This window comes from Aulostomus chinensis, chromosome 16 (genome assembly GCF_037954235.1).
Source record: "Aulostomus chinensis isolate RoL2024-O1b breed Wild chromosome 16, RoL_Achi_v1.0, whole genome shotgun sequence".
Lineage (NCBI taxonomy): Eukaryota > Metazoa > Chordata > Actinopteri > Syngnathiformes > Aulostomidae > Aulostomus > Aulostomus chinensis.
In genome coordinates this window covers 20,842,473-20,858,709 of record NC_141335.1, presented here as the reverse complement: position 1 = coordinate 20,858,709, position 16,237 = coordinate 20,842,473, and the positions used below count along the sequence as shown (strand labels likewise).

At 44.1% G+C, this 16,237-nt stretch overlaps 1 protein-coding gene across 2 annotated transcripts in view; it reads right to left on the bottom strand.

Moving 5' to 3' along the window:
• Positions 1–16,237, bottom strand: part of adgra1b (adhesion G protein-coupled receptor A1b) — a 185,236-nt gene that overhangs the window by 102,977 nt on the left and 66,022 nt on the right. The window lies entirely within an intron of this gene.

Sequence of the window (16,237 nt, the reverse complement as noted above, 5' to 3'; positions counted from 1 at the left end):
CCTGTGGGCGGGGACAGAGACCTTCGCAGCAGCAGGATCAGCAGCACCACAGAGAGCTCTCAGTCAGAGTCGGCCCTCCTGCAGGCTGTTCTCATTCATACTATATATAGTTCGGGAAAGATCTATATTCATTTTGACGGTAATTGTTAGCCAGCAGGATTGAGACATCAGGAAACCTTCATCTGCCGGTTTTAGCAACAAATCTGTCTATTTATAGCGAGACATGGGGACATTTCCAAGTGTGTTCGACAAATGACAAAACCAGTTCCTGACAGTTCTGATACTGCAGTCACTAAAGTATGAAATGAAGCATATATTTGGTGATTTGGGGGTCATAATTTGGGTTGGGGCCATTAATTAACGCTAATACTTTTCAATTTGTGTGTTGGTGTTGTCTCTCCTGTGCATTACTAGATGGGTGGGTGCTCACTGGGCTCTGGTAAAAATCTGAAAAGCATATCTGCTCCTCCAGTCGACGGGACAAATGGTTCATTTGAGGACAACCTACCCGGAACAGAGGTGAACTCCTCTGCCCCTCTTCAGAGGGAAATAGATCTCAGCGTGTCATTCAGGAGAAATGGACAGCTGTCCCCAAAGCCTGCTGATCTCTTGTCAGTGATAGGACTACTTTTCTTTCTCATTCTTCTGCTCTCATTCGCTGTCAGTCTCCCACTCTCTCCCTCCTGTATGTCCACCTGCCCTTCATTTGTCACATTTCACTGTATCACATCTCCTCTCGCTCTTTTTCTGCCCCAGTTCTCTTTTTGTCTCCTGCCCTCCTCTTCTTCCTCCCCCTTCCTCTCCGCCTGCCTCTCTTATGATGCTTTTAGCATTCAAGGCCTCTTACTGCTGCATCACAGGCACGTTTGTTTAACAGGGCAGCGGAAGAGAGAAAAAAAAGACTCTGTTCCTCCGGGATGGAGTCAGATTTTCTGAATGTCTTCACACTCTGGAGGATAATTCATCGTCATGGATGTTCAGCTTCTCACACACACACACACACACACACACACACACACACACACACACACACACACACACACACACACACAAAAAGGTCTGGCAGCAGACCAGTCCGCCAGGCTGAATGCATGATTATACTAGCATGCAGATTTCCTCACCTCGGTATGTTCTAAGATGAATACACCCACATACCCTCTAATGTTGGCACACATGAACAACACACCCACTTTTCATTAAGACGCATAACACGATCTAATAAAATCTTAATACCCATCCAATGTTAATGCCCGTTGCCATTTGGCTTTGACACTTGCCTGCAGTTCAACACCCACGCAATTAACCTCCAGTTGTTTGTATGTCAAACACAGAGGGAGGATATCCTCTATCTGTGGCCTCTCTACACACAGAGACTGGTCAACAGGCTAATGAAGATTTCATGTTGGCGTCAAGTGCTAATTCTCTGTTGCTTAGTAGAGGACTATACAGAATATGTCCCCAACATCCTCCAATTAGAAGCAAATTATCAAGATATTAAACATTCACAGTCGTAAAGCGCCATGTTTACTGAATTGCTAGAACTGGGTCATATTTGGTCGTCTCAGATGCCTGTGCTGACGCGGAGGATTCCTTTACTGTGTGACAGCCGCCGGCTCCACTCTGCTGCAACAGCGTCCCCAGATACAGTCTTAACCTGGAGGGCAGCGGACTCACACACAAACACACATTTTCAAACACCAAAAAAAACCCAGAAACATATCCACATACTTCACCCGAAATCAAAAACAAATAAAAAACATACACAAACACACACCCACGCCGCACAATTAAAAAGCAGTGGAGTTGTGTGGAGCAGTGAGAGGCTATCTGAGGAGAAGAAGAGGTGGGAATACTCCACCCGTGCAGCCTTAAGGCCTCCACTAATTACCTGTCAATGGCAAAGAAGAGGGAGATCTAAAGTGGTGAATATTGTTCCAAACTCTCCTCCTCAATGAACCATACACTCCGCAACTCTCTTCAAGGATAATGCCTGCCGACTTGGGAAATAGGAATAAGATGCCATATGTTTGTGTAATTTAGGGATAATTAGTTGCAAATCTGTTCCAAACAAAGTGACACAGTGGTATTAAACAGTGTGATGCCAAGTAAAGGTCAGCCAGCAGACATGTAGTGATCAGGCAAGATGCTCAAAAGATGCTGAAAATGGCATTTTTCAAAAGCTCATTTCAAAAATGTTTTATATGAAGCAGATAAACAAGTCCAAAACATGTGGATGCGTATGTAAGCGTCAGTTACAGATTCTTCAAGTTATGACTGATGCAGGGTCTGGTGTTCAAAAACATCTGATTGATAATCACGGTTATAGCAAGAAAACTGTTCAGATTTCTCAGGCGTACCTCATTGGCCTCATTCGCATGCAGTCCTTCCTAGAAATGTTGCTGCATTTTCCCAGGAACAGGCCAGGTGTGGGAATCAGAGGAGGAATGACTTCCAAGGAAATCTGCACTGGTAATTTCCCACTTCAAGACGTAGCAGCATGACAGGGAATATGCTGGGACGGCTGTGATGTGAATGAAAACCAGACATAACTGGAAAGGGCCAATCACTGTCCTCCAGAAGATATCTTGTCCCACCCACTCCACCGCCAACCTACAGACTGTCAGGGTTTGTGGCGGTGGGTGAGGGATACCCAAATGCAGACAGTTGGAGGGTGCACAAAAGAGGTTTATTGAGATGGGGAAACTTGAGACAGGGAAACTTGGAGATTTGACGTGAGGCTGGAGACTTGACTTGAGACCAGAGACCAGGGACCAGAGATTTGAGACTGAGAACTTGAGACCAGACCGTGAACATAACACAAGACGGCATAAAGTAACAATGACCCAACAGCGAACAGGGGAAAACACTGAGGTTAAATCCAAGAAGGTAAACGGGGCATAGGTGGTGCAATCAACCAGGTGAAACACATGAGGTAATCACAGAAGGGAGGTCAGGAAGACAGGACATGACTACAAAATAAAAAAGGAAGCACGAGACAGGGATCGTGACAGTACCCCTCCAAGGGCTGACTCCCAGACAGCCCAAAAACCAAAAAACAATACCAGGGTGGGTGGAGGGAGGCCAGGAGGTGGGAAAGGGCAAGAAAACACCAGTGCATGAAACAACAAAAAACTACTCACTCGCCACACCCATGGGCTGAACCATAACACAGTGTCAGGGGGGGATGGCCAGGGGGCCACGCAGACCATGGAAAGTCAGGGGGGCGGCTGGGAGGCCGCGCAGACCACAAAGAGTCAGGAGGGCGGCCTTGGGGCCGCGCAGACTACGGAGAATCAGGAGGGACCCAGGGGGCCACGCCACAAGGCAAAGAGTATCTGAGGGCGGCCCGGGGTGCCGTGAAGAGCCGCCAGAGCAAGAGAGATGTCCGCTTGGATCCTCGTAGCAGGAGCAAGAGTGGTGTCCGCTCAGACCCTTGGAGTAGGAGCAGGAAAGGCATCCACTCTGACCCTCGAGCGGGAACAGGAGAGGCGTCCACTCGAACCCTCGGAGCGGCGTCCACTCTGACCCTCGGAGCAGGAGTAGCACCCGCCAGAACCCTCGGAGGCGGAACAGGAGTAGCGCCAGCCAGGACCCTTGGCGGCGGGGAAGGTGTAGCAGCTGCTGGGCTTGGGGTGAGGGCTGGACCTGGCTGCCAGCTCTCTTTTTGCCCTTAGGCCGGGAATTCCTGGGACTCCCAGATGGGGGCCGAGCTGACCCCAGGGCTCGTTGCACCGAGCGAGGACCCCCCCAAGGCTAGCCAGGTGCCCGTAAAGTCCTCCACTTGCCATGACTCTCACTATTGTGAGCCTTGCCTTATAGGCAAAGTATTCAAAGAGAGTCATCATACGTGGGCGGGAAACTGTCCGCTGGGTCCGTTTAGGTTGGGTCATTCTGTCAGGGTGTGTGGCGGTGTAAGAGGGAGGCCCAAATGCAGGCAGTTGGAGGGTGCACAAAAGAGGTTTATTGAGATGGGGAAACTTGGAGATTTGACGTGAGGCTGGAGACTTGACTTGAGACCAGAGACCAGGGACCAGAGACTTGAGACCGCGAACTTGAGACCAGACCGTGAACATAACACAAGACGGCAAAAAGTAACAATGACCCAACACCGAACAGGAGAAAACGTTGAGGTTAAATCCAAGGAGGTAAAAGGGGCACAGGTGGTGCAATCAACCAGGTGAGACACATGAAGTAATCACAGGAGGGAGGTCAGGAAGACCATGACTACAAAATAAAACAGGAAGCACGAGACAGGGATCGTGACACAGACATTGCCATGTACGAAGTTTTCAGTCACTCAACAGGAATATTGTGGAACCGAGGTGCATGTGAGTATACTGTGATGGTGGTTGACGAATATCTTGGGGAACCAGCAATGCGCACAAGAGGTAAATCGATGGTTGTTGAGATAATCCAGGGAAAGATGCATCGCTTCTCACTCTGGATGGATGGTGGAGCAAACAATGAGACAAGAACTAGCTACAAATATTGTAGTTTAGCCACTAAATGCATTATGTAATTCAAGTCAAATTAAATAAATTAGTTTTACATTCACCGACGGAATACTTTTTTAATCTTGTGTTGGGTCGTAAATGTGATCCTCAGATCTCCTGCCAGCTGCTTTGGTAGACAATGTCTAGTTAAACAGGTGTAAGTGCATTTCAAAGCTTAGAAACAAGTGAAGCACATCAAATTCCAGAATCTAAATACATTTCACTCTGAAAGACAAGCACATCAGCTTTCTCTTCCTCTCTCTGACTTCTCCACATCTGTATGTGCAGTTTTAATCACGTGTAGGCTGTAATTTCCCCTGCTGTCTCTCAAATGTGCAGACTCATTGCCTCTCTCCAGCTAACATGGTTATTTAAAAGTCATCTCTTTTCTCAGCTAGTTGACTTGGACACATTTATCAAACCCATCAAACATGTTTGATGCGCAGTTTGAAACTGAACAGTTTTTTTTTTTTATGAATTGTATTATGGTTACCCACATATTTAGCTTTTAATGTGGGTTTACTAAGTAATGAAGGATCATCATGGGTTGAATATTTCTCACCATTTAATAATTGTTTCATTAAAAAAGAGAGGAAAAAAAAAAACCTGCTTTGCTTTTACGGCGGGGAACCTTGACAGGCTGGAAACCATAGAGACAACAGTCAGAGGTGCAGCACTGGACACGTCACCTCAGCTGACCTCCTTCAGCTCAAGTACACATGGGTGTTATCTGCGACTATAAGCACTTTCATAGTTTAGGTACCTGAAGGGGCCAAACCTTCTCTGAGATGAGGGGCAGAAGAGAGGGGATGATGAGGCCCTCATGATGTTGACATTTTTGTGACCCTCAGTCACCAAAAGACCAAATCCTTCAATTTATTGCCAACAGCTGAGCTGGAAGAAGACATCAGAGCCAGTGGAGAATATAATCAATACAAAAGAATACAGGGCACATAATGAGTGTTTATATCCTCCATCCGTAGTGTCCTCTTATTACAATAAAGATGATATACATTTAACAAGGTATGAATCTGACAGAATTATTCTTTTCATTTGTTTGATGATAAAACTTGCAAACTGGTTGATATTCAGGCTTGAGATAAGTGTGCAAATCATGCACATGAATCTGAATAAACTAATACCCCTTTCACACTGAAACATGCGGGTCAAAGTAGGTTTTTGTACCCGCGTTTGCTCAGCGTTAGGGCGCATTTGAGCTTCCAGCAGACGCGGGTCTGAGCTCCTACTGTAAGGACTGCGTGCCTGTGTTTTTCTCTCTCATATGTCATCATGCTGACAACATCATCATTACACAAAAAAGTGCGCTGGAACACTGCGAGGCAAACAAACGGCAGCATGGACATCATCGAGTCAAACGGCAGCTTTGTCATTGCGTGCATTGCAATTTTTTTCTCTTTTGCAAAGCATACAAACTCTGCGAGTGAGATGAGTGAGCAGCTCTCGCAATGCAGCCCAGCCCAATTTTTTTTATTTATTAATTTTTTCCCAAAGCTTCCACAATGACAGCCTGACAGCTGGCACAGTGACAAAATCAGAATATGACAGGAAGGTAGATGTACGTCAACGGGTCATATCGCGGGAAACCTGAGACAACACGGGTTGCGTTTTTCACACCGCAGCCGAGCAGAGCAGAGCCAAGCCGAGGAGAGCCACTAAACAACCGGGTCGCTTGGAGGTTCGGTGGACGCGGGTCAAAATGCAGAGCCGATCCTTTCAGACTGCCCGAACACCCTTGGTCATCCACATTTTCGGTGTAGTGTGAAAGGGTGCAAATCTTTGCACACTTAGTTTATTCAAATTCATTCATAGCAAACAAAAAACAAGCTTTGCAGTACACCTGTCACCGACCTTCCACTAAAAGTGTGTCAGGGAAGTGGCTCCAAGGTTGATTGTTCCACAGCTGAACTATGATTCCACCATTGACCTTTTTCATTTTTAAAGATCGCTGTCAAACAGATATCCATGCTGCTAAAATGATGAATCCTAATAATCCTAAGGCATTTCATCAGGCGCCGGGTAAAACCTTTCATATGTAGAGTAAAAGATCTCAGCACCAGCAAAGATTTTTATACTGACATTTAAGGTTTAAAGCATACTTAAACGTTGCCTTTCTTTGTCGTGCCACTGAGTTTTTCTCAGCAAATATTGCAGAAATGCCATGACATGAATACACCAATCCACGTAACACGGTCATCTCTGCTCCACAGTGAATTCCACAGCCGTTTCAAATTGGTCTTGTAAATATTTAGTGAAATATTGCTTCCATAATGCTTTAACAGCCTAAATTTCCATCTGTGTTCTGTTTTTAATAATGAAAAACCATTAAACAAAGAGAACTGACCTCAGCTGAAGGCAAATGGAGTGCGACAAAACTTTCCACTCGCTGACAAATCACAAGTAAAGTTTTAAGTTGGCAGTTAAAATTGGACATATTAATTATTTTTCTGATTTTATCGCTACACCACAAACCTTTCTACACTTTTTATTGAGCCCTCAGTTAATAAAGGTGAAGAGCTTTTATCATTTTTCTCTAATAAAGTTCAAGCTGTTAGGAACGCAATTATGCCTCCTGCTCAAACTTCCCCTGACCTGTGCTATAAAACTCCTTGCACCCTGCTAGCATTTTAGTCAGGTACTGTTTGCATCGAACTAATGTCATTATCAAAATGAAATCATCCCATTCACTGGACTTTTCTTCAAACTCACTTCTTAAATTTAAAAAAAAAAAAAATGTAATTCCCTTATTTGTCCTGGACACGATCAGTTCCTGTCTGGTCAAGGACATCCAGGTCTATTTTGGCGTACAACTGGTACTCTGCTGTGCTCTAATTTGTCTGAAATGAACTACTGAATATTGTGAACGTAAGACAAGCAGAAACTGAGTGATATGATACAGGTAAAAGGTCATTTTTCTTTGCCCTTCTTCTTCATCAAATGTCTAATGAAATGTGTGGAATCAACAATCTGTGAATACATTTACAGCAGGGAGCAGTAAATATGCCTCTGGTGTCGTAGGGCTGTGTGTTTTATGACACCACTTCTTTTTGGCAAGGTGTCAGCTCAGCAGGGCCATATGCTGTGTGTCTTAGTCCAGTTGAGCCTAACATGGCTCTAAACTGTACGGAGCGTCTGCTAGAGTGAGAGCAAGTCTCTCAGCCAATCAGGGTGCCCTTGGACTGGAATGTTAATCAATAATAGCATTGATAATGGAAATAATAGCATTGATAATGGAAATTCAAAAATAGACATTGCCACCACTTGACTATTCCTCAATGCTTTCGAGAAAAACATGCTCCACCTCACAAGGGTAAAAGTAAATGGACTCAATTTTATATAGCGCTTTTCTACCTTAGCGGCACTCAAAGCGCTTTACAGTGTCATCTCATTCACCCATTCACACACACACACACACACTGATAGTGGAGGCTGCCATGCAAGGCGCCAACCTACTCATCAGGAGCAATTATGGGTTCAGTATCTTGCTCAAGGACACTCCGACATGGTCACCGGGGTCGAGGATCGAACCAGCAACCCTTTGGTTGCTAGACAGCCACTCTACCCCTGAGCCACGCCACCTGACCACGGAACACCATTGTCCCTGGCAAACACACTTGAAGGACTACATGCGACTGTACTGATGTCATGTGACTGTCATACACATTTTTTAGAGTGTTGTCATTTGCCAATGTCGATTGTCACATGTTTCATCAAACACTGCAGGGGGATACAGCTGGGTGTTCTTTTAATAGCTTTTTTCCAGTATTGTAAAATAAATTCTACAACTGATTATATCACTGTATTAAAATTCTATTTTCTAATTTCTGGTCAATTCTAGTGCTTTTTAGTGATTAACTTAGATGCGGATTCTAGTTGTGTTTCTTTTTAAAACAAATGGTTAAGAACAGAGCAAAAGCCTTCAGTAAAATGCAGGAATTTGTCACATTTTACACCAGATTAATCATCACAAGTGAGCACATTATTCTGAAGACCTTTTCTCTGTCTTGATCTGTTTACTGTACTTAGTTGCAAAGATATGTGACCAGCATCGCTACCAAACTGTTTCTGCTCTTTCTTGTGATGAGTGTTATGCAATAATAAGTTCATCAGTTAGTTTGACACGAGTAATATGTACGCAGAGCTGCTTGTGCTCATCCAACTGGGATGAAGAAATTATTTTTCCTTGTCAACACTTCACTGCACAGACAAGCGACTAAGCCCAGGTTGTGCTGTTTGGTTTGAGTCGGGCTGCACCTTGTGGAGAGGGCTTTGCCAGCAAGCCAACCAAGAGGAAGGGGTGTGAATTTTGATGCAAATCCTGTCTGTCAGGGGACGATGATGACAGTGATGATGCATCGGCAACATTAAAACATTAGCATGTATATTTTTATCACTCATTGACCTGGTGGTACCTTGCGTGATGCAACAGCCTCTCTCTCTCTCCCTCCCTATCTCTTTTATTCACCGTCATTCTTATTATAAATTCACATTATGCCTGAGTAACAATTACTACAGCTGTCTGGGCCTGGTTGGCAACTTCCTTTCTACTGTCAGCACACAGTAATCATAGCACTGCTTCTTGCCAATTTTGCATGCAGAGCAAAATATGATTTTACCCCACATTAGAATGAATGAAATGATTTTGAGCTGTTTTGTCATCAAATATTGCAAAAATAATTAACAAAATACCACTAGAAAACAACTAAAATTAAATGTGTGGTTTTAAATTCTCCAACAGACATTCATCTAGAAAATTCATCTAGTCCTTTCCTTGTTTGTTTGTATTTTTGCATTCTTAAAGTGAGCATTGTGCAGGCTGACTGATGAGCCATCGGAGAGTGGGAGTGTGTGTGTGTGTGTGAATTATTTATGTGCTCCTGATATACAAAATGAATACGTCTTACAAGTTCACACTGAACACAAACATCCCCCTGCCTCTTGGTGGAAGAATAGATTCTCACACAGGTTCTTCATTCAGGATGGCTGCCCCTTATATTTCTTGCATCTGACTCCTGCTGACACTTCACACCACTCCGTCCCCGCCCCATATCAAACACTGGCTAATTTCCTCTCCCTCTCACTGTGTTGTGTTGCGCATTTTCTCTGACTTTTAGCAGCTATTGTGAGACCGCACTTTTGTGTTTCGTCTCAGCTGGATGAACGACTTATTGTCTGAGAAACACAATTGATGTTTTAAGTATTTAAACACACAATAAAGTACAGTCAGCAGTCAAACCCGGAATTCTGATTTGGCGTCAAATTAAAATGAAACTGTGCCGCTCTCCGCTGTTCAAACAAAACCTCCTGATCTGTGTTGTGTTGCGTTGTGCTGAGACACTGCAGGTGTCACAGCAGCGACGCTACCTTTCAAAGGTGCCGGGGATCGTCAAACGTCTCCAGGCTCCTTTCTAAACATGATATAATGAAATTCAAATGTGATTGTTCATTTTATATCAAAGCACAAGCGCAGTAGTTGTTCAGAATATGCTTGTCTGGAGTTGATTGCATGTTCTTGGGTGGCGGCACACTTGAGTCAGCAATTCACACTTGAGTTTATGTCAGAATGCTCATCAAAGCCATCCAGTCACAGTGACATGGGGGGGTCCCGTCCCTGACTCTAACTGCTATAAAGCCCACCCGCTACCACATGGGTGCTCCATTATGGCAAAAACCTATATTGAACATATTAAACATGGTTCTTCTTCTCTTTTTTTTTGAACACCTCTTTCAGCTCTACTCTCTCTCTCTCTCTCTCTCTCTCTCTCTGCATTCACATGCACCAGACAGCTCATCTGAAACAACACGGTGATTCCTCCAACAGTTAAAATCAATGTTTTGGAAGTGATTTTCTATGTTTGAACTCAGCGCCATTTGAGCAGCATACAGGGTGTCGCTCGCCATTAATGCTTGCTGTCACAGAAAAATACCGCATCCTGTTAAATACTTAAAGGAAGAAAATGCGTGCGTTTATTTTCTTATACATCTGGGAAGTGACATAAACCTCTTGTGTGAACTTCAGACGATTACATTTATCAGTCATTTAGCTCTGTGGTGCAGCCACAAGTGCGTAACGGCAAGCTCTGGAGCTCGGCAGAAACACATTGCGTCTCTCTTCTCCATCATAATCTGAGATCAAACTGTTAGCAAGTTAGGCAACATATTTTAATATACATAAGATACTTTTTTCAACCCTGGAGGAAAAGGTGATAGCTTCCTGGGTCTGCATCCCCAAGGGCCTGCCTACTGCCTTACTCTGCCTCTCATTGGCTAATATTTGATGCCTTTAGGCTTGCAGTGTGAGATGGGTCGGGGTCAGAGCCAAGCAGAGGCAGAGAAGGAGCAGGTGGAACACGCACAAGACACTAGTTTCGTTTTGATAGAGGGTCACAGCGCTTAGCTGTAAAACCAAATACACACAAAAAACTTGGAAAATACTTTATCCTCAAATGAAACACCAAAACAGCAGATTTGACATGACAAGAGGTCACGTGGACATGGACCTTACTAGTAACTTACAGAACCACTTCATGAAAACTTTATTAGTGCATCTCAAACCAGCCAGTAAACCTGCAGCAGCAACATATTGGCAGGCCGGGGGTCCTGCAGCAGCACTAAAGAGGCTGAGTAAAACAGAAGGATCGACAAATTATCCACTCCACTGATTTATGGTCACAGAGCCATCAGGCCACAACTCTTCAGCCCACCTCTGCATCAAAAGGCTTTTTACTAACTTCAAAACACTTCCAAGCACAGTTAAAATAATCAAATCTTAATAGTAAACATGCCTCACATCGTGCACCACAACCACACTTTTCTGTTGTGTGAGAGAGGATATAATTTTTTGTGTGTGTGTGTGTGTGTGTGTGTGAGAACAAATGCCTGCTAGGTTATTGACCCGGTGAGACTCCCCCAGATTATCAGTAATTGGGGAGGCCTTTCCCATAAGCCCTGTGAAAGGTAAAGAGGAACAGACACATAAAGCATGTTGTTTCATGGGTGATGATAGCTGGAATAGATTAGCGCTCTTTTATAAGCTTCTGAAGTCACTTCCATTTCCCTCAACAATTATTCGTTAAGTGCTCTCCAACAGAGTGATGCTCCTCACCCCACGACTGTTCCTGGCCAGCAGGAGCTATGGAAACTGGGCAGCTCATACGTGTGAGAGTGTGAATTGCCCAGGGAGGAGAAGCTGTATTCATTTGAAATGCTAAATGAGGTGGAAATAGTATTACACATCCCCAAACTGACCTTAAAAGAGACTATTTCACTCCTAAAATTACCCAAATATATCAAGTATTTAACAGCAAGCACAGAACTGGCTGCGAGAATGCTGAGTAATAGCAGCAAAAATATTCCTACCAATACTCCTTTCAAGCATGTTTCTTGTGATATAACTTGATTTGAACTTACACATTAAATGTGTGGCTGTTCTGACAATGTAAAACCGTGTTAATGTGAGAAAAGCAGCCCTGGCTGACGATGAATGTGTGTACAGTGCTCTCCACCTACAAGCACTCCCCCAGACAACTGCTGTAAATCGGCCACTTCATTTATGTAATGATCTTAGTCAACGTGGCTTGTTAAATGGATATTAACTTAATGGAGATACAGTATGGCCACAGCCACTAGTTCAGCCCTACTATTATTATGATTCCTTCCTGCCAGCACACCAGCAAGTCCGTCATAATCTCCAGCACAGTCTTAGTTTAGTCATTTATGCAGAACAGTCCTTGCTGCCGTACACCACTGATCAAGGTAATGAAGTCATGATATGAGTGATTATTTGAAGAGGCAATTACACACCACACTTCTTCAGTTTTTCAGATATAAATCAGACAAAAACACTCATACAGTCCATTTGCTTTCTTTGCTGCAAGAATTGCAAGTGCACATGCATTTGTTTCACTTCAGACACACCTGGGGATGTGAGTCGGTGAAAATGCAATTACCTGCAGTGTCAATGCATGCAAAGTCAAACTCAACGGAGGTGAATTAAGTGATACGGGCATAACTTTGCCTCAGGCGTTGTGAACTGAGGTGAAGACGTGTTTGCTCAAGTGAAAATTTCTCTAACTAGGCAAGAATGTTATCTGAGGCAATAAAGCAAAAGCTAATGAGCTTCAAGCAGGACTCCATGTAGATAACAGGTTGGTTGCAGCACAGCGAGACTCCCCTGAGCCCATGCCTGTACTTTTTTGTTGTTGTTGTTTTCTAAGTGAGACAGACACCAACCAGTTCCACTGATCTTGACTTGTATGCTCAAATCTGTCATCAATGCTGCTAAAAGACACGAAGACATAGAACTTATGAAGAAACAGAACTTGTGGTCCTCCCTAACAACTTAAATCTAGCAGCATTACTGCTTCTTCCAAGTCCATGTGGACATCATTAAGAGATTTTGAGGAAAAAAATAGAATCTGTGGAACGGTACCATTGTTCTGTCTTAGCTAAGGCTCCAAAAACACATACATACAATTCACATGCACTCACGCGCACACGCAAACACACACACACAGCCACAAGGTATAATGTTGCTAAGTGCTGTAATTGCTGACAAACCCACCGAGACTTGACATCATCTCAGCTGAGAAGATGATAAGCGAGAGAATGCGCACAGCAGAAAGGAACACACGCATTCTCTGTCCTGATACACACTGACATGCACAGACACTGTCCCCTCACATGCACACTGACAAATTCATCAGCAAACTGAATCGCTGGAGGGTGAGAATGTTGCAGAATGATGCCACGTCACTGCCATGGGAGGTGAATGTTTTGCCTGCCGTCTGCATATGCACAGAACCTTGCATCTCTTGATGTGGTATTTGTCATACAATCCCCGCAATGATGAGGCTCCAGCTGATTTAAAGCGACAGGTACACAAGGCCGGTGTATCCATCACAGGGGAGTAGCCTATATTCACTGACTCCCAAATTACTGTCCAATGTGTAGGCCCGCCCCATCAGCAGCTGATTTATGACATGCAAACAACCCAACAGGGTGTCATCTTGCTAGGACTGTGGTTGACTTTGCGTTGTCCCATCCATCCATTTTCTTCTGCTTATCCTATTAAAGGTTGTGGGGGCTGGAGCCTATCCCAGCAGCTTTCGGGCGTGAGACAGGGTTCATCCTGTACGGGTCACCAATCCATCGCAGGGCCAACACATATAGACAGACAACCATTCACAGTCACACTTACAGTCAATTTAGAGAATCAATCAGCCTCGTCCCCTCTTCATGTCTTTGGACTGTGGGAGGAAGCCAGAGTACCCACACAAGAACAGGGAGAACATGCAGACTCAACACAGAAAGATCCCGTGCCCGAGCCGGGGCTTGAACCTGGAACCTTCTTGCTGTGAGGCGACAGTGCTGACCACTGCACCACCGGATTTTGCACTGTGGTCAGATTAAAGGATTCCAATCCCTTTTTTCATTGTAATCCATTATTTAGTTACTTTTTACATAAGTAATGCACTATTTTTGGAAATGCTTTGCTCATACTTGTCCGTCGTACCTGTACAGAAGTCAGTTGCAGGTCAGTGACAAGTGTCACTCTGAGGTAGGGCTGCAACAAACGACTATTTCAGTAGTCGACTAGCCACCGACTATTGAAACGATTAGTCGACTAATCGGATAATTATTAATTTTTTCTTAAATTTAGCATGAAGTTGATTTAATTATGTGGCAAATGATAATAAACACTAGAAAGATGGGTACAATGAAAAATACATCTTTTATTGAACATACTGCAGATTCATACAAAAACTTAAATAAAAATATCCTATCTAAAACCAATTAGGCACAGTGTTCGGACTGCATGCATTTAATTTAAAATACATTTGTCAGGCACAGTCTGGCATAACGCTCAAGCTCTCTTTTATAGCGAAAATACGCTTATAAAATGTACAATGTGTGTCATAAAAACCGTATTGGCTTGAATGTTACTTGAATCTCACCGAGGCGAGTCAGACTCCGTTTCGTTCAACTGCCCGACGGGCTTCTTGAAATGTCCGTGCATCACCGCCATGACACCAAGGTCTTTTTATTCGCCGTATCCAGGCTAAAATGCTCCCAAACTTTAGAAGTTTTGGTGCGCGTACCTGATGTTGACACCGCGTTCCTGTATGTTCCCGCTCAGAGACAGAGACGCTATATGTTCCCGCTCAGAGACAGAGACGCTATTGCGCATGCGCGACTCTTGGCAGAGATTATAATCAAGTGAGATGCCTTACTCTGTTGGACAAACGCGTCTGGCAACAATAGTCGACGATGAATTCCATTGTCGACTATTTCGATTATCGATTTTTGTCGACAACGTCGACTAATCGTTGCAGCCCTACTCTGAGGAGAAGCTTGTAGCTGGTTACAGCGAAGATTCTCCCATGATCAACTCTAGAGTCTCTGGTATGTTTACTTCTATCATACACAGCTGTTAAAGGGCATCTTGCATCTGCTGCAGGCAAAAGTTATGTGCCAGCTGAAGATGCGTGAGGGATGCAAAGGTCTTTGCAGTAACATGTTACATTTCTCTGTAGGTGATGCCCAACACTACCCAGCACTGGTGGTGGGGGTATCTGCTCAACATACCTGCAGATTGACTCCCAAATCTGATCAACAGGGGCAGTTAATGAGGATATACTGTGTATATAGCAGAATAACTAGGCAACTTCAGCATAAACATCATCTAATGGTTTATAAGAAAAAAATCACCTCCTTTAATTCACTTCGTGTCTTCTCACGTATGTGAGCATGACCTGTGTGGAGCACGTTTTTGCACATGAAGCTCTGGTAACACAAGGTTGTTCTGCTTGCAGACACTGTCCTCTGCATACTAGTGGCCTAATTACAGTTGGGTCTGTTGTTAATGAGCCAGTGAGAGAGTCAGAGCAAATCAATGCGCTGCATGTAGCTCTACAATAATATCATTTCAAATTGTAAAAACAATAGGAAATCAATCATTGGTGGCCAGTGTTCATATTGTGGTGGGTTACCAGGAATAAATCAATGTATGGGAAACACAGGGTTGTTTGTTTACATTAGGATGTACCAATGACCTTAGGGGTGGGGGGGTTGGCGGTTGGACACAGTCTAATGCATTTATTTGATTTGTTTGTTTGTTTGTTTGTTTTCTGGCATGTTCTCCCTGTGCCTGTGTGGGTTCTCTACTGGTACTCCAGCTTCCTCCCACAGTCCAAAGACATCAAGAGGGGACGAGACTGATTGATACTCTAAATTAACCGTAGGTGTGACTGTGAAGGCCCTGTGATGGACTAGTGACCTGTCCAGGGTGAACCCCACCTCTCACCCGAAAGCTGCTGGAATAGGCTCCAGCCCCCCTTTGACCCTTAACAGGATAAACGATGGATGGATGGATGGATGGATGGATGGAGGGATGGAGGGATGGGATGGGATGTTTGTTTTCTGTTGTGCTGAACCGTGATGTCCAAACACTGGTGTGAACCGAACTGTGTCTTCCGTGTACAATTCCCCTCCAGCATGTTAGAAGTGTTTAAATATTGACCATATGGAAAAAAACAACAACAACAGCATATTGAACTAAATAATCCTGACTGAATATTGATTGTAGAGCGTGTTGCTTACAGTTACACTTCACCACTTGAATAAGAAAGTGACGGGTAAAAATAAAGACAGAAGCTAAGAAACTGGAGTCCAGCAGGCAGAGTGGCAGTTGGACAAAAAAGTTCATTTCCAACCCTGACAAACTT